This window comes from Pinus tabuliformis, chromosome 5_1 (genome assembly GCF_031772625.1).
Source record: "Pinus tabuliformis cultivar Carrire ecotype Pingquan chromosome 5_1, CPIR1, whole genome shotgun sequence".
Taxonomy (NCBI): domain Eukaryota; kingdom Viridiplantae; phylum Streptophyta; class Pinopsida; order Pinales; family Pinaceae; genus Pinus; species Pinus tabuliformis.
In genome coordinates, this window is record NC_142305.1 from 834,791,508 (window position 1) to 834,812,891 (window position 21,384).

Below are 21,384 nucleotides of genomic sequence, written 5' to 3' on the forward strand. Positions count from 1 at the left end.
CCTCAAATACATTGGTTTTATCAGGTTTCTTTTCCTTTACAACCATCAGTAAGAATTGTTTGCATGAATTTATCATTTGTTTCATCTGCCTTGAGTTTATGAGAGTATGATTATTCTTGAGCTTATGAGGTCTTACAAAGTATTCGATTACATCTTTAACAAGTAGATACTTGTTCACAACTCTATAGAAAACAGCTTTTTTGTCATACAAGTAAGGACTTCCTAAAACAATTCCACATATATCCAAAGGAATTATGTCTAACTCAACCTCATCTACAAATGCTGACCCAAAAGAAAATTTGAGTTTGCATTGTCTAGTCACTTGTAGTTTTGCTTTATCATTCAACCATCCTAATGGGAATTTTTTCTTGTGAGGTGTAGTTACTAATCCCAACTTCTTTACAATTTCTTCAGAAATTAAATTTACTTATGAGCCACTATCAAACAAGGTATCAATATCTTGATGTTTGGAAATAAATCGAATATGGAAAATCTCATGTCTTTTTCTCTCATTTTCTTCATCAATAGTAGATTGTGCAGAATTACTAGTAGATGCTTCAAAATTCTTACCTCTTATACATGTGGCTGCAATAGTTGTTTCATCTCCTAAGTCTGACCCCAAATCTTTCTGAATAGCTACAGCAGTCTTCTTCTTCTTGCCTTTGAACTTCTTAGGTTTCAGCTCTGGATGCAGAATCCAACAATTCTCATCATCATGCCCATCCTTTTTACAGTGAGTGCATGAAGCCTTGCTTTTCTGTGCAGTGTTATCCTTCTTTGCTTTCCATTTCTACTTTCTTTTCTCCTTATTCTTGCTTGCAGTGGGTTGGGATGGCCCCCCAACTTTTGGACTTGCATTCTTTCCTCTAGCTTCTAGATGAGTAGCTTATACAGATACCTCATCTATACTAGTGGGATTAAACATGAGGATAGTGTGCCTCATGTAGCTGTGTAGACCACCAATGTACTTCAACAGAGTCTCAGGTGAGTCTAACGAGATTCCTAGAATCAATGCTCTCTTTCTAAATTCTTGAATGTACCCTTGCACATTTTTCCCTTTCAACTGTCGAATAGTTTTCCAACTCATCATGGCTTGTTGCATGTAAGCCAATGGATAGAACTGTTTTTTGATTGCAGAAACAAATTCACTCCAGAAAGAGATAGTCTTACTATGGCTCTTCAAGTCAGCTTGGGTCCTGCCTTCCCACCAAACCAAGGCAGTGCCTCCAAGGCGTAGGCTTACCAGCTGAATCTTGCTCTTGTCTGAGTCAATACTCTGCACTCTGCAATAAACATCAATTTGTCTAATCCAATTGTCCATCTTTTCTGCATTCAACTCTCCATCATATATAGGTAAATCAAATTTAACATCTAGTTTGATGAAAGATGCTTTCTTTTTGTGTTCAGGGTTATTAGGATGTGTGAGAAATCTTTCTTCTTTCCCTTTTCCTTTTGAGTGGTCATGGAAGTGAGACTCATCTTCGCCTTTGTCTTGCTTGGAGCCTGATGAATCTTCATCCTTGTGTTTTCTAAAATCCCTATACATTTCCTCTACCATGGACTTTATGGCTAGGAAACTATCCATGAATTGAGGGTCTGACCCCACAGAACCTTCCTCTGACATTGTCTTCCAAGGATAGACTCTCCCAATTTCAGGATTAGTTTCGACCAACTCTCCTTCTCCTAATTTGAGCTTTGATCTAGTTAGCATTCAACAGCTAAATCCAACACAAGCTTGTCTAACCTTAACAGCCTAAAGCTCTGATACCACTTGATCTGAAAATCACTCGTGAGTGATCTCAGTTAAATAATTAATGAATGAAGGTATTACAAACCCATGTGTTGGTGGGTGTCTATGTTATCTTAGCCAACGGATTGGTCAAATTGCAAAATACACAGACACAAGAAAATAGAAAACAGTAAGAGAAACACAGTAAGCAAATATAAGAACACAAAAAATTAATAAGGAGTTCACCCAATCCTCCTGGGCTACATCTCCGGTCCAAATTTGAGTGGTGGCCTTCTTTTATTGTGTCTTTAAAGCAAAGTTTTTACAGTGAGGAGCTCAATTTGAGTCTCCTGAAACAGATAATGCTCAGTAGGGTTGTTCTTGGATTCCCCAAGCCACTAGAGTGCACAGAATCTTTCCTTACCAAGTCTCAACCTCTCTGGTCTTTAATGGGATGAGTCTAATGTGGTGCTCAATTCCTGACAGATGTCCTCACAGGGATTGCTTGAACCTCTCAAGCCTAGCTCTGTTTTCTCGATGCTGCCTTAACTCTGCAAGTCAGCTCGGCTCTCTGTTTTCTGCTTCTTGCTTCACTTTCTCTTTCATCTTTTTTCACTGTTCCCCTTCTCTGGTTCTTCCCCTTGTTCTGTTCTATATCTGTTCATGGCTTAAAGCCAATCTATCCTTGATTGTTCGCTTCCTCTTCCGCCCCTTCGGATCGCCTGCTACTATTCGCTTGGAGTTCCCTACCTCTACGTCATCGCCAATGTCTCACTGGGAAGTGGCCACTTGTCCTTTCACGAACTGCACCAGCTCTTTCTCAACAGTTCGATATTTCATTTATGCTATGTAATGATTCATCCACCAACTTAGCGGTCAAATCTGACTTCAAACTTTATGTGTTGTAGCTTATTTTCCGTTCAATTCTGGTTTCTCATCGGGCACAATCTCCGCCGTCAAATCTGGAGCCCCCAGATCCTACGGTGTTCACTCTTATCATGCAGTTGACTTGCTTGACCATTAGCTCGCGATGAGAGGTGGTTTTCTCTCTCATCCACCGGACACGTGTCGTGCAATGTATGGAATCACTCTCTCTCTGCCAAATCTGCTAACCACCCAAACTGCCTCTGATATTCCACCAGTTTTGGAGTGCGGGACCCGCCTTTCACTTTAGCACTTTTTCCTTATGATTTCCCGGCTTCCCATGTGACCGAGCACTCGAGGCCTTTCCTTCTCGAGGGGTTTTTCCCAGCAATCGCGCATCAAAAAAGGACTCTGTTTTCCAATCTGGACTTCTTAACTGTTAGTTTGCGTCCTACATGGTCTCCATAGGCCTCAGTCAATGCACTTTGGCCGAGGTCCTCGTCATTCCTTGTTGGCTACAAACTGACACTATCTAGAGGTCTTCCTAATAGCTCTTTGTTCATAAATTTTTGAGGTCTATCCTGATTTGATACAGTCATAGCACTTTGATAATTTTCATGGATCCAATTCGGATCACTATGGCAAAGACCTTGGTCAAAACTCGAATGTGACAAGGGAGAGTATTATAGGAGGTAAATCCTCCTCATTTACAACCCCTTCATTTGAATATTCCTCCATCAGCTCGGAGTGCAAATAGCCATCACTTTGAGGACTAGAAGACAGCAGAGCAAGTGAAAGGGACAGAAACCAGTTTTTCTTGAGTTAGAGGCCAAGCCTCCCTAATTTGAAGGAAGTCGTTAGAGACTTCAGATGTATAAATAGAGAGGCTTAGGACCTCAGTAGGATTCAGACTTCTATTTTAAAACTCTATTTTATTTCTGAGCTGCAAAGACTTGTGACAGTTTGCTCTATAATTGTTACACTAAAAAATGTCACCATGACTATTTACAGTTAGTATGGCTCAATCAACAGTCATGCTACCCTCTTAGGCAAGTCTTATGCCTCTGCTCTCCATGTCAAACTTCAAAAAAGAGAGAAAGTCTTGTATAAATGTATTTATCTCTGGGGACGCAGGTTCTCTCAACCTTACCTGCGGGGACGCTCCCAATGTTCACAAAAGCTGCGTCCAAAGACGCTCTGTATGTAAAGGGACAGGTGCGTCCCCCTGTAAAGGTTAGAATGCGCAAGTTTCATCTTTAAAAAGTTACTTGTGGTCATTTCTAGAGCATTCTAGAAGGTTGTTCGACGTGTATTGGGCGCCTCCAGATGGTTCATGCACTCCTATCAAAGAGGAACTTATCCCATCAATAAGGGAGCTATCCCACCCAAAGAGGGGATTATCCCATTGATGGTGGACCTGATTAACCTCCTCTTAAGCACTATAAATACAGGCATTGGGCCAGAAGGAGGAGAGGTTGAAGCTATACATTTTCTAAGGGTAAATGCTGCAGGAATTAGGACTCCCATTTAGAAGCTTGTGAGGAGAGATTGCCATCTTTGCTTGTTCTATTTGGAAGTGGGTGTGCTTTGTCAAAGTAAAGGAGAACTCTTGATGGACCCTGGGAAGGACTTGTACAACACCAAGGCTCAGGTTGTATTTGTTCTTTTTGTTACCTATTAATGCAAATGAGTCCATTCTTCTCAATAGCTTGTTGTTTATGGGTTATTTCATGTACTCCTTGGTCTACATGTTGAATATGCTTTGTTTTATGTTATAATCAGGTGCTATTTAATTGTTTGACTGTTGGTGATTACAGGTTTTGGAGAAAAGGAGGAGCTCATCCAGATCAACAAAGCTTGGACTTCTACAACAGCGTTTGGACAAAGGTAAGAACAAAACACTTGATATCTCATATCATAATGCATGTTTAGAGAAGGATAGATCTTATTTGTCTTGTTTGTCACTAGAGAGTCTTAGGCTCCTAGGGAGGTTGGTTGTGTCCGCACAATCGACTCTTTCCGCCTGACAAATTGGCGACTCCGCTGGGGAATCCATTAATGTGAAAAGTCTTTTCCTTTGTATGAACTTTGCTCTGAGAAAATTAGTTTATTTTTCTAGTTTTTGGCTCTGTGACTTTGTCTTTGGGTGGGTTAGCTTAGAGTTAGAATCCTTTTAGTTTTTCTTGAGTTTTTCAGTAGGACGCACCCTCTGAGTGCTGCACAGTGCGTCCCTGGACGCACTGTTTCTGTGCGCACAGAGCGGGCCCGCACCTGTTCTAACGGGTCGCCTGCGTCCCCCTGCTAAAAGTTGAGAAAACTCCATTTTTTGCTTTTTTACTCTTAGATTTTGTTTTTGCTTAGTTTTTACTACCCAGATTCATTAGTCCCTTGTCAAAGATCTTCACCTGAACTTGTTTCTATAGCATTGAGTTTTTTAGTGGATTTCATAGAAGTTTAAGCCCTAGGGTTTGATTTTTAAGTAGGTCTTGTAGTGACTTTGGCGGTAGAAGTTGTCAAGCCTTAGATCTCTCTGGTTTTGTCAACATTCTTAGAAGTCAGACCTGTCATAAAGTCTACTTGTGTGAGCAACTTACCATTGCGTTGTCTCGTTGGCGAATTTCGAAGTGCTTGTTGATTAAGTCATGAATTCCATTTTACAAAAAAGAACAAAAAGATTTGAGTTTTGTTTTGACTAGTCTTTTGATTCTGCATTAGCTGGTCCTTGATTTGATTTTGGTCAAGTAAAACATCCTAGAATCATCTTTGTGAGCTTTTGCCTTGTTAGGTTTGCTTAGAGTAATTTCCTTTTTGATTTGCTGGTGAGTCAAGTTTTCATAGTTTTTATAGCTTTTAAGATTGATTTTTGTTACAATAGATTTATATGCTTTATTAAAAGAGAAAATACAAAAATATCTCCTTTGAAAAGTTTTGTTTCAAGTAGCTTTGAAAAGATTTAAAAGAAAAAGAGTTTTTCGTGTACGTAAATAGTGGTCATGTTTGTGTGCTTGAAAAGAAAAGAGAATTGTTTCTTTGATTGTCTTTATTAAGAAAGTTGTTTTCTCTAAAATTTGCATTCTCTCAACTCTCTTAGTTAAGAATTTCATTGAAAAAGGAAAGTAGCGTAAATCATCTTAGGTGCATCTTTGTAGTGGTTGGAGTCGAGTCTACACACCATTGGTTTCACTTCCACTACCTTTTGACTTTAAAGCAAAACCATAAAATTAACGCTTAAAGTAAAATCGACGTAGTAATTTTTATTTACTAGGGCTCTGAAACACCAATTTAGATCAGGCTAGTGTCTTGGAGTAGGTGAGTAATTAACTCTCCAAGACAACAAAACCAAACAAGTAGCTTATCTTGTGATAGATTAAATCCAATTGTCTCATTTGTACTCTAGGAAAGCTCCTCTTAAAGGAGAAGCACGAGCTCGTGTCCGAACCAGTGAGGGGATCATTCCCCCCTCGTTGGGAACGACGCCAGACATGCACGTATTACAAACGGTAAACCTCGGATTAACCATTGTCGAGGAGCCAGGGGTCACTTGTCGGTAAACCTTGGATTATTGTCAAGGAGCCGGCAAGGGGATTGAGCTTGCTACTCTGCCCTTGCGTGCTGTCGGAGTTTAGACTGTTCCCCCAGGTGCATTTGTTGCGGTTGGTAACCTTAGTGGCCATTATCTTTAGGATTCTACCGAGGTGACGGTGGAGGGAAGGTCCCACTGTACCTGGAGCAGACGTCGGCTATACTCACTTGGATTTTCTGGGGGGTTCGCTTCACTCGAGACGGTTAAAGCGGAGGAACTTGGTCCAGTCTATTCATTAAGCAGGTTGTCGGGGTAACTGTTCCACCCGCCATTTCTGTACTGAATCCAGCGAGGTTGGGCTTCATCACCAACTAGCGCTTTTGGTCCGGAAGACTACTATTTGTGTTTGGTTTGACGCCCTAGATTCTTTAGGCGTGTGATTCAAATTTGTTTGGTTCTTTAGAGACTTTAGGTGGTTTGATTTGAAATTTTATTTTGTTTTCGTGTGTAGTAGTTAAAAGTTTTTAGCTGTGGTGGAATTACCGAGACAGTCCCGTCGACTTCGGGGCAAGTCTCCTGAGATTGTTACCGGAATAGATTTGTTAAGAAAACTCCGTAAATCGCGGGGTGAATCTCTTGAAGACATTCCGGGTCAGTACGAAGGGTTAAAGGTCCTTGTAACTCCTCCTAGTGATAGTAGAGTAGGTTCACCTGAAGAAGGAGAATCTTCCTTGGTATTCCATCCAGATTACCAAAGTTTAGAGACAGGTTATAATCCCGAAGCTGTTTCAGTTTCTGAACTTATTGGTAGTTTTTCGTCTGCTAGTGATACAGGCGAAGAACCTGAAATATCTAAACCTGTTACTCCGACTTCTAGTGTTCCAGATTCACCGAGAATAGAAAGAATTATCACCGAAAATCTTCCTACTGGTTTGATTGCTATAGAAGAACTTGCTCCAGAGGAGGATATAGGTGTCTCTAACCTTGAAGGTCAACTTACTATTGATCTAAGGGAGCGTGAATCCATCTTTTACAGTCCTCCTAGAAGTACTTCTTGGTACCTTGCATTAACCAATTTTTTAGACAACTCAGGGGTAGGTTTTTCTACACCTCGTACTCCTTTTCCACCTGGAGGTATTCATACTCCTGTAAATATGTCTGGTCAGTCGTCCGTGTTTACACAAAGTCCTGAATCTTTTTTACACGGCAGTCCTTCTATTCCTACTGGGTATCAATCACTCTCTGGTACCTTTGTGGGGGCATCTCCTCAACCCGTTGATCATGGGTTATTTGCTGGAAACAGTGGTAATATACCATTGGGTGTAGGAGACATTTACATGATGTCAGGTTCAGTTCCCGTTTCCCAACCTCAAGGTGGCCAATTACCGCCTGGGGGGCAACTGCAGTTAACGCCTGGGGGGCAACCTCAAGGTACACAAGTCGTGTCTGGGGGGCAACCTCAAAGTCAGTATGTACCTATGGTGCAATACGTGCCTCAAGGTCAACCCCAGCCTCAATATGTACCCCAGGGTCAACCTCAGTATCAATATCAACCTCAAGGATGGAAACCTCAAGGATGGCAACCTCAAGGGTATCAACCCCAAGGTTATCAACCTCAAGGGTACCAACCTCAAGGTCAAGGTCAACCCCAGTATCAATATTTACCTCAAGGTTATCAACCTCAAGGTCAATACTCGAGTCAAGGTTATCAACCGCCTCAAGGTCAGTCATATGTTCCAAGTATGGGAACTGCACCTTACAATTATCAATCCTACCCTCAATCCGGTTATGGATCTCAGTATCCTCAACCTGTTACGGGTCAATATCCTGGAATGTTAGTGTGGGATCCATCACAGGGTCAACAGGGGTTGTAGCCAAGTATACAGATGGTTCCTCAAGCTGGACAACCCGTAGTTTCTGGTCCAACCCAGCAACCACAACCTGTCCAGTCAAATGTTCAAACTTCTGTAACTTCGGTAGTTACTCAGCCGCCAATTGCACCTAGTACTCCATCTCAAATGGCTGCTGCAACTACCGCTACATCTACCATACTTACTTCTGGAGTATCGACGGCTCCAGTTTCTACTATCCCTGCTACCACACCTCAGACATCTTTACCGTTGTCTGGATCTACGATTCAAACCACAGTCCAGATGCCTGTAGGTCAGCCTAGTATAAGTACGGTTGTCACTACTCAACCTCAATTTGTTCAACCTCCGTACCAGGGACAGTACCAACATGGGCAAGCTGTCCAACAACCGGTTTACCAGTATCAACCGTATCCTGGGTACACTTATCAACAACCTCAACAACCCCAGTACGGTCCGGTTAATCCTGGTTTTCCAGGAGGATATAATATCCCAAATGCGACTCCTGTTCCTAGTTATCCTGGATATCCTCCTCCTGGGGCTGGTATTGTGACCCAGAGTTTTAGAGATCCTAACCGGCAGTTACCGTTTATCGCAACTTTGGATTTACCAGACTTGACGCGCCTAACGAACGATCCAATTCAATATCTTCAGTTCTGGCCGCCAATGCCAAATAAGTTGCCCAGTGATATACCCAAGTTTGAAGGTAAGTCTGGAGAGGATCCGTCCAATCACGTGATGACTTACCACCTCTGGTGTGCTTCAAATTCTATCTCGGATGATTTGATCCGCTTACGTCTTTTCCAGCGTACACTCATTGGTCTCGCGGCCAAGTGGTACATTGAGTTACCACGGGCCTCTTTTTACAATTTTAGCCAGTTAGCTACCTCGTTCTTAACTCACTTTCAGTTGCCGGTCAGATACGATAACAGCACGGAGTTATTAACTTCACTAAAACAATCGACGTCCACGTATATTTCTGATCACATTCATGAGTGGAGACGTCGAAGAAGACTAGTGAAAGTTTTTATCCCGGACCAAATCTTAGCTGAATGGTTTGTCAAATCATTATTACCGAAGATTACTGAAGATGTAGCTAAGGCCGGAGTAGTTACTGAGGAGCAAGTCATTGCTCAGGCACAATACCTTGACTTAGTTTACACTCAGTCGGGTACATTACACGAGAAGATTCCGGATCTTCCAAAGTCGAATCAAATCGCTGCTGCTCCTTCGGGATCTCATGCCGCTGATGGTATGATTGGTATCGTGAATACAAAGAGCAAGAAGAAGTCTTCCAAGGCTTCAACTACTCCAATTATCACTTTGCCTGATTCTCCGACAGGAGAGTCTTCTCCTGAACTTATCGCCGATATTCACACTGTAGAGTCATCTACGGCCAAATCAAAAAACGGTGGAAAGAAGAAAGGAAAGAAGAAGGCTAAAGCAGACAAGGCTCCGAAGGAGAAAACTGAAAAGTCGGAAACCAATGACGAAAAGTGCAAACCTCGATATCCTTGTCTTATTTGTGAAGAGGATCATTTTACGAGAGATTGCCCTCATCGGGCCGAGGTTGTGAAAATAGTCAAAGGTTCTCCCACTCCTGCTGTGTTAAAAAATCCATTTCCGGAGCAGGAGAATAAGATGATAGGTTCTTCTTCGAATGCCAGTGAAAAACCCATTTTGATGATGTCTTATGTGAGGATTGCGACTCGATCGCAAGATTATGGTAGTAAGGCTCCTGTTGATGGTAAGGAAGCAGAATCTTCTCATTCTAACCCATCAACCTCAGCTCCTGGTTCCGATCCACTACAGATCGAAAAACCTAACCCGGACTTAGTAATTAAACCGCCCGCCAAGGGTGTACTTCGAAGGTCTGCTTTCAATCCACATGCGAGAGCAGCCCAGAATTACAACATTGTTGAGGACTTAGCTGTTTCACCCTCAGCAATGTCGGCGTTAGAAGTGCTGCAATCATGCCCAGCACAACGAAAATTACTTTTGTCGGCTATCGGAGCTGTTGATGTTCAGGACCCGAACCTGATAATCTTCGATCTAGAAAATAGTACACCGCGTCTCCCCCATCAAATGGCTTTCCAAATTCCAGTGATAGTCAAAAACAGGCCTATTCATCGGACTGTGATTGATGAGGGAGCTTCTACGTGTATTATGTCGATTCAATGTTGGAGATCGCTTGGTTCTCCTTCGTTGAACCAATCCCCCACCATCCTTAAGGCCTTTGATGGCCGTGGGTTCCGTCCGTTTGGTATTCTACAAGAATTGCCTATAGGGGTAGAAGGTAAAACCGTTAGTCTGGATGTGGAAGTGGTTGATGCCCCTCTAGACTACAACCTTCTTTTGGGTCGAAGTTGGTCATATGCTATGACAGCGGTCGTTTCATCGGTCTTCAGAGTAATTAAGTTTCCACATAACGGTAAGATCGTGACTATTGATCAGCTGACATACTTTTCATCCGACCCAGCCTCTTCAGAAAGTATCCAGCATGTCGGTAAGACGACAATCCCTTATAGGGACGTTGGTGTAGGTTTAGTTAAGGATTCCGGTTTACTGGGAACTTTTCCTCTCCCTCCACTCAGCGTAGAAACTTCATTTGCAACAATTCATATGATTACATCAGAAAACATTATTTATGATGATCCTTGGATTGTCCCATCTGACTCTGAGATAGACTCATTCGGTGATGCTATGCCTTTGAGTCCATATGAAATTGCTTATGAAGCTGTCATGTCTTTTACCGACTCGCGTTCAACCGAAATCGACCAAATGAATGTGGTCAGTGAAGAATCACTTTTCACCTCAACCTTAGAACGGATAGCGTTTCCCGAAGTCGTGTCATCTGACGAACAACTTCGCGAAATCCTAAGTGTAGACGATCTACCATGGGAGGATCTCCATCACAGATCTTCGTTTTTACCTAAGGATGATGCATTTGAAAATGATTTTTCATCTATCTTTACCGCTGAATATGTCAAAGACGCTCAGGATCCAACGAAACATTCTGATTCAGAGTTGAATTTAGGGAATATTTCTCGTACTATTCCCATTGATATTTCAGTGAAGCCCGGAATTGAGGAAAACATTCATATAGGTGCCGCTTGTACAGAAGAAGAAATCCAAACTTACAAGGCCCTATTCCAAGATTTCCGCGATGTGTTTGCCTGGTCTTACGAGGAAATGCCGGGAATCGATCCTGCCATTGTTGTTCATGAAATAAAGACCTACCCGGATGCTAAACCTGTCCGGCAACGGTTGCGTCAGATTCACCCTCGAAAAGCGGCTGCGATTAAAGCAGAAGTCGAAAAGCTGTTGAAAGCAGGTTTCATATATCCGATCCCGTTAACGGATTGGGTATCGAATATTGTTCCGGTTAACAAGAAACAAGGAACAATAAGAATCTGTATCGACTATAGGGATATAAATCGAGCTTGTCCAAAAGACAACTATCCTACGCCTTATATCGATCAAATTATTGATGATTGTGCCGGAAGTGAAATGTTTTCCTTTATGGATGGTTTTTCGGGCTATAATCAAATCAATATTCTACCTGCCGACCAACCAAAAACGGCATTCATTTGTCCATGGGGGACATTTGCTTATTGCAAATTACCTTTTGGGCTAAAGAATGCCGGGGCCACTTTTCAACGGGCGATGTCTTATGCATTTCATGACATCAAGCACATTGTGCAACCGTATCTCGATGATTTGCCTGCTCATTCTTTACATCGAGCTGATCACCTTGTCCACCTACGAGCAATCTTTATGAGGTGTAGGCATTATCGAATTCGGTTGAATCCCCACAAGTGTGTTTTCTGTATAGAAACAGGTCGATTGCTGGGATTTGTTGTTTCAAAAACCGGCATTCGCGTCGATCCCTCGAAGGTCGAAGCTATCATCAAATTGCCTCCTCCTTCGAGTTTGCGCCAACTCCAAAGTTTGCAAGGGAAAGCAAATTTTTTACGCCGATTCATCCCAAACTACGCCGAGGTCACTAAAGGTTTTACACGGTTGTTGAAACAGAACGTACAATTCTTTTGGGACGAGATTGCCCAACAATCTTTTGATGCACTTAAACACGCGTTGACCCATGCACCGTTGTTGCATCCTCCCAACTACAACCAAGACTACTTCTTATACCTCGCAGCTTCGCATTCCACCATTGGAATGGTGTTAGTTCAAGAAGATGAATTCGGAACGGAACATGTGATATATTATCTCAGTAGGACCTTAAATCCACCTGAGCTAAAATATTCGCATGTGGAGAAATTGGCCCTGGCAGCCGTTCAAGCTGTCCAGCGTTTTCGTCACTACATTCTTCTCCGTAAAACTACAGTTATTTCGGATTGCAACCCTATGATTTACATTTTGACAAAACAACTGCTAGGGGGCAAGTACTCTAAATGGATCGTTATCTTGCAAGAGTTCGACTTGGAGTTCGAGAAGTCCAAGTCTAAGAAATCGTTAGTTTTTGCGGAATTGATGTGTGATTTCCCGAGTGCTGACACAGAGACTGTGGCAGAGGAGTCCATTGCGGACGAATCTTTGTTTCTTATCAGTACTTTAGATCCGGCCAAACCTTTCGGCCTGAAGCTTCAAAGGCGGAACGTCGAAAAATTCGGTTTCAATCCCAGCAATACAAAATTATTGGAGATACACTTTATCGCCGGGGGCAGACTTAGTTTTTCGACGTTGTTTAACTCACGAAGAGGCTGAGAGAGTTTTGAATGATTGTCACTCTGGAGCATGTGGCGGTCATATGTCTGGGTATGCCACAGCTCAGAAGGTGTTGCGCGCTGGTTACTTCTGGCCATCTATGTTTAAAGATTGTATCATTGCAGTCTGGAAGTGCCACAACTACCAAGTGTTTGATCGAAAGATGCGCGCACCACCTGCTCCTCTCCACCCTATAATTGCCGTTGGTCCATTCGCCAAATGGGGTATCGACTTTATTACTTGTAACCCTCACTCGGCCGGGGGGCATGCGTATATCATCCTCGCGGTTGATTATTTTACTAAATGGGCCGAGGCGATGCCTACATTCGACGCAAGCGGCAAAACAGCTGCATTTTTCGTATTCAATCATATCATAACTAGGTTTGGTGTCCCACAAGCAATCATTACTGACCATGGGAGCCATTTTCGAAACATCATGATGACTGAGCTTACAAGCCAGCTTGGTTTGCGCCACGATAGCTCTACTCCTTATTATCCGCAAGCCAACGGTTTGGTTGAGTCTATCAACAAAGTTCTGGTTATCATGATCCGACGAACCATTGGTGTTCATCGGTCGAATTGGCACAACATGTTATTTTCAGCGCTATGGGCATACCGAACCTCAGTGAAAAATTCAACAGGGTTCACTCCTTTCCAGCTAGTTTATGGCTTGGAAGCTGTGTTACCCATTGAATGCGAAATCCCATCACTTCAAATGGCTGTCGAATTACTTCCAGCTACTTCCAAAGAGGAGAAACGTTTATTGTACTTGGCTAAATTAGATGAGACTCGACGTGACGCTACATTGGCTATCGAGACTCACGCGAAGCGAATGAAAGCTCAGTATGATAGAAATGTAACCCCTCGAAGTTTTTCGGAGGGAGACCTAGTGCTATTATATGATCAAGCTAACGATAAGCTAGGTGCTGGAAAATTCGTTCCTATGTGGCATGGACCCTACATTGTAAAGCGAAAGCTAGCAAAAGGGGCTTATGAGCTGGTTGATTTTGATGGGGACTCTTTGGGTAAACCCAGAAATGGACTTTACCTAAAGAGGTATTATGCTTAAATGGTGGGTATGGAGAAATTTTTAGATAGGATAGATTTTCTTTCTAGCTAGCGTGTTTGTTAGTTTAGTCAGTGTGCTTAGCTTAGAGAGTGTGTTTTTCGTCGTTATTCTGGCTTATCTTGGTTTTACTCTTGATATTGCAGATGTCGACGCCTCTCCAAACATACATTGGATTTGCTGATGGTGCTTGTCGTAGTACACGGAATATCTCTTCCGCAGCTTGGGTTATCTATTCGCCCTCTGACGAGTTAGTTTCTATGCATGGGGTAAGCCTCGGTCAAACAACGAACAACATTGCAGAATACAGTGCAGTGGTTGAATTATTATCCGAATCTATTTCATTTGGAATTCGACGTTTGATAGTGAGGTTAGATTCTGAACTTGTTGTATTACAGCTTAATAGAGTTTATGCCATTAGAAATCCTGTGTTATTAAGGTTGTTTTTGAGAGTGCGTCTCTTGGAACGTGAATTTGATTACATTGAATATCAGCATATTCCAAGGTCTTTAAATACATTAGCAGATGCAATTGCTTCTCGAATGTTGGACAAACATTTACGATAATCATGCAAGTAAATTTAAAAACATTTCATCACATATGTTAAACAAGATAAGCCGGTAATAGTGATATATATATAGATAGGAGTGTGTCAAAAAATATACATCGTCTTCGATCATAGGTTGAAAAACACCTTATGATCGGCAAAAATGATAGAGTACAAAAAGTCAAAAATGTCAAATGTGTCTACAAAGTGACTAGTCAATCACTGGTGGTGCTCCCTATACGACACCACTGCACGGGCTACCTTGCGCAAAAATCTCCTAAATGGTCCAGGGACCGCGACCACATAGCGCTGAAGTCTGATAGGAATATCATCCATAGTAGTCTCAGGTATATCCACCGTCAGACGCTGTAGATCATGCTCCAACTCAGCTAGTACCTCTGCAGCCGCCGTGTCCTGTGGGGCCGGTACCGGTGCAGCTGGATGTCTCCTCTCAAAAGGCCAGAGGTTGGCTGGATGCTGTGGACCAACATCTGCATTTTGAAAATTTTACTGTCAGTTTTGAGACGATATATATAAAAAACAAAAAAAAAAAAATACATAATTTGAAAACTCGTGAAAAATAAAGTACCTCTGTCATCCCATTGTTCTCCCTGTGGAAGAACCATGTCCGGATCACCTCGAAAATCTACTCCGGCGTACGGAAAGTCCTGGATCGAGAAAACCTGGTCCTCCAACCAGTGAAAGTAACTATCAAAAAATCGAACAACTGCCGCGCCCTCGTCAGGATGCCAGGCCATCACCGCAACCCATCGTACCAGCTTTGGCTCCCGAGGACCAAAGATATCAACAGTGAGTTGCTAAGGGATCAGCATCGGAACTCTCTCTAAGGCAAAGCTCACGACTAAAGGCCCATATCCAAAAGTTTTCAGTCGTCCGTTCTTTGCCTTAGTCAGTTGGCTCTTCATATTAGCCGACACAGCATCACACCAGTTGAAAATGGTGCCTTGGTAACAGTCAATTGCCATCCGCATTTGGGACCCAGAAGCAATGTGTAAAGCGGCTGCGCCGCAAATTCTGGTAACCGTGAACGCTATAACTTTGAGCTCACGCAGAGAGATGTGTTTGATCTCCACGCCTTTCGAATGGTGTGCACCAGGTGTGCACCAATCTTCCCGGAGACTAACAAGGGATTGGCCACTCGGCCTAGTCCCGGCTAGATTGAGTTGCTCGCCTCTGTTTGGCAAGCCAGTGAGAAAGTATACATCTGAGGGCTCTATCTCGAGCTGGTGCCCTCCTATGTAAAAGCATTGCTCTTGAACGTTCCATCTCTCAACCAACCATTCTAAGAATCTTACCTGAGCCCTCATGCCCGGTATGGCCCAGTATTTGTATAACCCGCATGCTTTTAGGGCATCCAGGGAAGGTTGGTTTTCTATTACAGCTTCATCAACCTCTTCGTGCTCTCTTTCTCTCCAATCCAACATGGTGAGTGCCCTACACACCAAGAAATAATGATTAGAATTAATTTGGGGAAATTTGAATGGTTATTTGTGAGGATTGGGGTTTCAAATTTCGCGTTCCATGGAGGACGCACCCCGCGTTTGGAACACAGGGCGTCGGGACGCAGCTGGCCTGAAGGTGGGCTGCGTCCCCCGACCATTTTCCTGTATAGGAAAAAGTCGGGGGACGCAGGTCACCCGAAGGGCACCTGCGTCCACCGAGGAGCGCATTTTGAAACCTAAACCCTCCCAAAAAACAAAACTAAAACCTAAAAAACAATTTTAATCGGATAGAAATGAAGAGTAGGATGTTGTAAAATACCTGGAAGAGACGGCGTTCGATTCTGACGGTCGGATTTTCCGCAGCAACCACGGGAAGTTTCTTGCCCAAAAGCCCTTTGTTCAACCTCAACAGTAAAATGGTAAAAATGACATGGTAAAAAGTCTTTTTATAGGTTTTTTGGATGAATTTGTTCATTTTTCACCATGAAAAGATGTTTTTCGATGTATTTTTGCCTATCTTAAACAGGTATGAGTAATGTGTTGCTTTTGTGCAGGACAAAGGGATTTAGAGGGAAAATTGTCATTTTTCACGAACCAAAATATCAGAGTCATCTTTTAAGCCCTTTTCTGACTCCTAAAATATGAAAAGATTGCCGAGCGTTTCTTTTACACTCGTTAAAACGAAATTAAAAGACGGTCCCCTTATAGCTCTTTTCTGACCGTAAAATCAGGAAAAGATTGCCGGGTTTTTGTCGTTTCAAACTCGATACGGAAATAAAACGACGTGTCCTTGATCGCTTTTTACTTTTCAGGTCAGTGGCACTAATTATGAAAGTACTCCTTGGTCTCAAGATCAAGCGGTTCCCCCCGGTATTATTTTATACTTTTTCGGGCTTGAGGGACACAAATCTATGAAAAAGTTCAACTTGGAGTCTTCTTAAGTTTTTCAGACTCTCTAAAATTGAAAAACACCGAGTTTCTCCTATACTGGGCTCGTTAAACATTTCACAGTAAAGGACCTATTCAATTACAAACAGGAACGAACCACTCCTTCCTAGGGTTCGAATCAAAACTAGGTTGGACTCATCCGAAGGATGTGCTTATAATCAAGCATATGTTATCCTCCTCAAGCTTGTTAAAAATAAAGAGGTACTTGCCAGAAATGGTGGGGGAAAAGAGAGAAGAATGAACCTGTTTGTTACCTTTTGTCTCAAAAGAAACTTTATTACCACTCTTGAACACGACACTTTTCATTCACCTGGGTTGGGAAATATTTTACCTCACAGTTGATCAAACCACTTTAAAAGTCTTTAACCAGGTTCCGGGGATTAACTTTGAACTATTCGTCACCAAGCCATCTGTGGTGTCGTTATGTGTTCAAGAGGTCTGCAAGCAAAACTTTCATCTGCAAAATACTTGTCATCCATTTGACCATCCCTGAGTCAGTCCTTACAGCAACATTTCTTCAACTTGAACAATGATTTCGTGTTGCGGGCTTGCCTGCAACGGGTCGCTTTCTATCGACATCAGCACATTATCTAGAGAGATGACTTAGAAATCGTCAGTACCTTGAAGTCTGCATGCATCAATGGCAGGTTTCTCGCCTTTGACGTCAGTTTACATCATTGACTTTCAATCGAAGGATTCCGTGAAATGTTCGACATCAACTCATTCATTCACATCTCATGGATTGTACTGGGTACTTTGAGAACCATTGACATTACTGGTGGTCTCTCTCACGCTTGTTAACAGTTTACATCATCGACTGGTAATCAAGTGGTTTCTACCATGTTCGACATCAACTCATTTATTCGCATGGCTAGAATCGTACCAATTCGGGAAGTAGAAATGAAGACCCTGGATCTAGTTTCCACCATCCAGGCTGCGAGGAGTTTTGTATTCATTATCTAAGTAGACTAATCATAAACAGATGGCTACGTCCATACTGTGTCTACAAAAGTCTATGATTGTGATGTACTGCAAGATCATTCCTGTATCAGAGTAGTTAGTCTGTTAGTTAAAGTTTTGATCTGAGTATGGGAATGCCTACCTCAGTGATGATATAATCTTATACATGTATTTTGTGTTGAAAATTGCAGGTTCTGACCAGGCTCTCCACGGGATAATCCTTGAAATGATAAAGCGCTTCACCCTTCCTAGATATTACAAACCCTAATCTATTCCAGGCTTCGCACTTTAGGGGCAATCTGTTACACTAAAAAATGTCACCATGACTATTTACAGTTAGTATGGCTCAATCAACAGTCATGCTACCCTCTTAGGCAAGTCTTATGCCTCTACTCTCCATGTCAAACTTCAAAAAAGAGAAAAAGTCTTGTATAAATGTATTTATCTCTGGGGACGCAGGTTCTCTCAACCTTACCTGCGGGGACGCTCCCAATGTTCACAAAAGCTGCATCCAAAGACGCTCTGTATGTAAAGGGACAGGTGCGTCCCCCTGTAAAGGTTAGAATGCGCAAGTTTCATCTTTAAAAAGTTACTTGTGGTCATTTCTAGAGCATTCTAGAAGGTTGTTCGACGTGTATTGGGCGCCTCCAGATGGTTCATGCACTCCTATCAAAGAGGAACTTATCCCATCAATAAGGGAGCTATCCCACCCAAAGAGGGGATTATCCCATTGATGGTGGACCTGATTAACCTCCTCTTGAGCACTATAAATACAGGCATTGGGCCAGAAGGAGGAGAGGTTGAAGCTATACATTTTCTAAGGGTAAATGCTGCAGGAATTAGGACTCCCATTTAGAAGCTTGTGAGGAGAGATTGCCATCTTTGCTTGTTCTATTTGGAAGTGGGTGTGCTTTGTCAAAGTAAAGGAGAACTCTTGATGGACCCTGGGAAGGACTTGCACAACACCAAGGCTCAGGTTGTATTTGTTCTTTTTGTTACCTATTAATGCAAATGAGTCCATTCTTCTCAATAACTTGTTGTTTATGGGTTATTTCATGTACTCCTTGGTCTACATGTTGAATATGCTTTGTTTTATGTTATAATCAAGTGCTATTTAATTGTTTGACTGTTGGTGATTACAGGTTTTGGAGAAAAGGAGGAGCTCATCCAGATCAACAAAGCTTGGACTTCTACAACAGCGTTTGGACAAAGGTAAGAACAAAACACTTGATATCTCATATCATAATGCATGTTTAGAGAAGGATAGATCTTATTTGTCTTGTTTGTCACTAGAGAGTCTTAGGCTCCTAGGGAGGTTGGTTGTGTCCGCACAATCGACTCTTTCCGCCTGACAATAATCAATGGTTTTTATAATAAGAATGAGTTATGTTTAAGCCAACTCTGAGTTAACTCTGAGGGCTGAAGCTCTTGGGTAAGGGCCTGACCTGAGCAGCCAAAGCTCCTCTTCATTGTACATATATGTTAGCATAGATTTCTATTCATTTTCTTAAATAGATTCGTGGTTTTTCATTATTTATCTGCATAATATCTTTCTGTTTATGTTTATTTGCTTAATTAGCTTCTTGGTTTTCTTCATTTTTATAAGTAGGATTCATGGTTTTTCTGGTTATTTGCTTAGGTAGCTACATTTTCATTACAGTAGCGTAAAGTAGATTGGTTGTGTTGTAGTTTACTTCCATTTGTGCCTTCTTTTAGTTTATAGGTTAGCTAGGCAAAAAAGATCACTATCAAGTTGTGCACAGGTGTCTCAGCCTCATCTCCTCCCTCTGGGACCATGACTTGAGGAAGAGACCCTTCAGCAACCCTAGAAATATAGGTTTCTGGTTCTTGCATGAGCTATGGAGTTTTTCATTTGATGCAGTCACTCATTCACCTCACTGTGTTTTTCTGTTGTTTTCCTTTAAAAGCCACCTTCAGCATGTTCTTCATGCATCGCTTCCTAGCCCTCCGATCCAGAAAAAACCTTCACAATCACCATCTGATCCATTATTTTTCCCAACTACCACTTACTTTATGTGCTTTAAGTCCCCACCATCGATTTTCCTCGCCTGATCCGACAGTTGTCGCTTCACCCAATCGCCAACTATCTTGGCCGATCTCCACCGTTGATCAACCCCACCTAATCCGACGGTTGTCACTTCACCCAATCGCCAACTAGCTTGGCCGATCTCCACCATTGATCAGCCCCACCTGATCCAATGACTATCACGCAATCTCGCGCAGATTTGTGCATGACCGTTATCTGCCCGAGAGCATGCGAGAAAAGTGGTTTTCTTGTTCTACATATCACGCAGTTAGGCTAATCGCGTGAAATTTCAAAATACAGCTTACAGCCTGAAGGGTGCACGAGAAACTACTTACCGCCTTAGAAACCTGCTCCATCATTTCCACACATTTATTTTTCCCACGATACGATCTCCGTCGTCCATCTCTTGACTTCATCCACGCGATAAGATCTCAGTCGTTCATCGCGTGTGTTCATCTTGTTCACCCATCTAGTCACTTAATCTGTATGATAAGATCTCAGTCATTCATCGCTTCGTTACCTCGTTCATCCATCTCTTCACTTAATCCCTCGCGATACGATCTTCGTCATTCATCTGCTTTTTTAACCTCATTTGTCCATCCATTCACTTAATCTCCGCAATTAGATCTTGGCCATTCATCTGCTTTATTACCTTGTTCGTCCATCCATTCAATTAAGCCTTCGCGATACGATCTCCACCATTCATCTTGTTCATTCACCCCATTCATCCATTTATTCGCGTAAAGCCCCACGGTAAGATCTCCACCATCCATCTTCTGTTCGTTGATCAATCCAAAGGCCCCTAGGAACTATTGCATCCCTACATCCTCCTTTCACCAATTTCAATCTTCGACTACTTTTTCCGCTTGAAAACCGATTTAGCTTAGTTTCTTTGCTTGCACCTTAGGATAGTTTGATGCTCTTTACTTCTGCAACTTAGATAGTAGCCTTAGGATTAGTGATTGTTTTAGCAATTCTGCTTAGCATGGTTGTTTAATTGGTTAGTTAGGTTATGGTGTGGTTTATCATTACATGTTGTTTTCTTCAATACTGTAGTAGAAGTATCTCTCCTTTAGAATAGATTTTCTCTTCTTCCATCAAAGAGTTAAGCTTCTTCTGACCCTATAGAAGTCTGGCTTGGAACCCCTGGGGTATCTTTCGAGATGAGCAATGACAACAGGCAGTACCTTCACTTTTACTTATGCATATAGCACTGTCACCTCCAAGTTTGTACGAACTTCGGGTTGATAAGTAAAACTGGTAGCCCTGGGAGTTGCAGCATTCTTGTTGCAATACCTAGGCTCATCAGTATGAAATACATTTTACAAAAGGTTATGAGCATCAGGGCTTCCAGGAACCAACTCCTATAACAATATATGTTTAAAGGCATGGATCAGTCGGCAATTTTTTGGCATTATGGGCCAAGGCCTAACACTCCTTCCATATATGGAGTTTATGACAACATGGAGAAGAAGGCTTGAACGGGACAACAGTTGAATGAATGTGCGCAGTAAGGCCGGTGCCATTAGTGTAATGGTGTGTACAAGGACTACTACCTTGGGATAGAAAGGACCACGGTTGACTCTTAGAACAGTCATGTTTGAGCTCCCTTGCACATTGAGAATAATTAGATTGAAAATA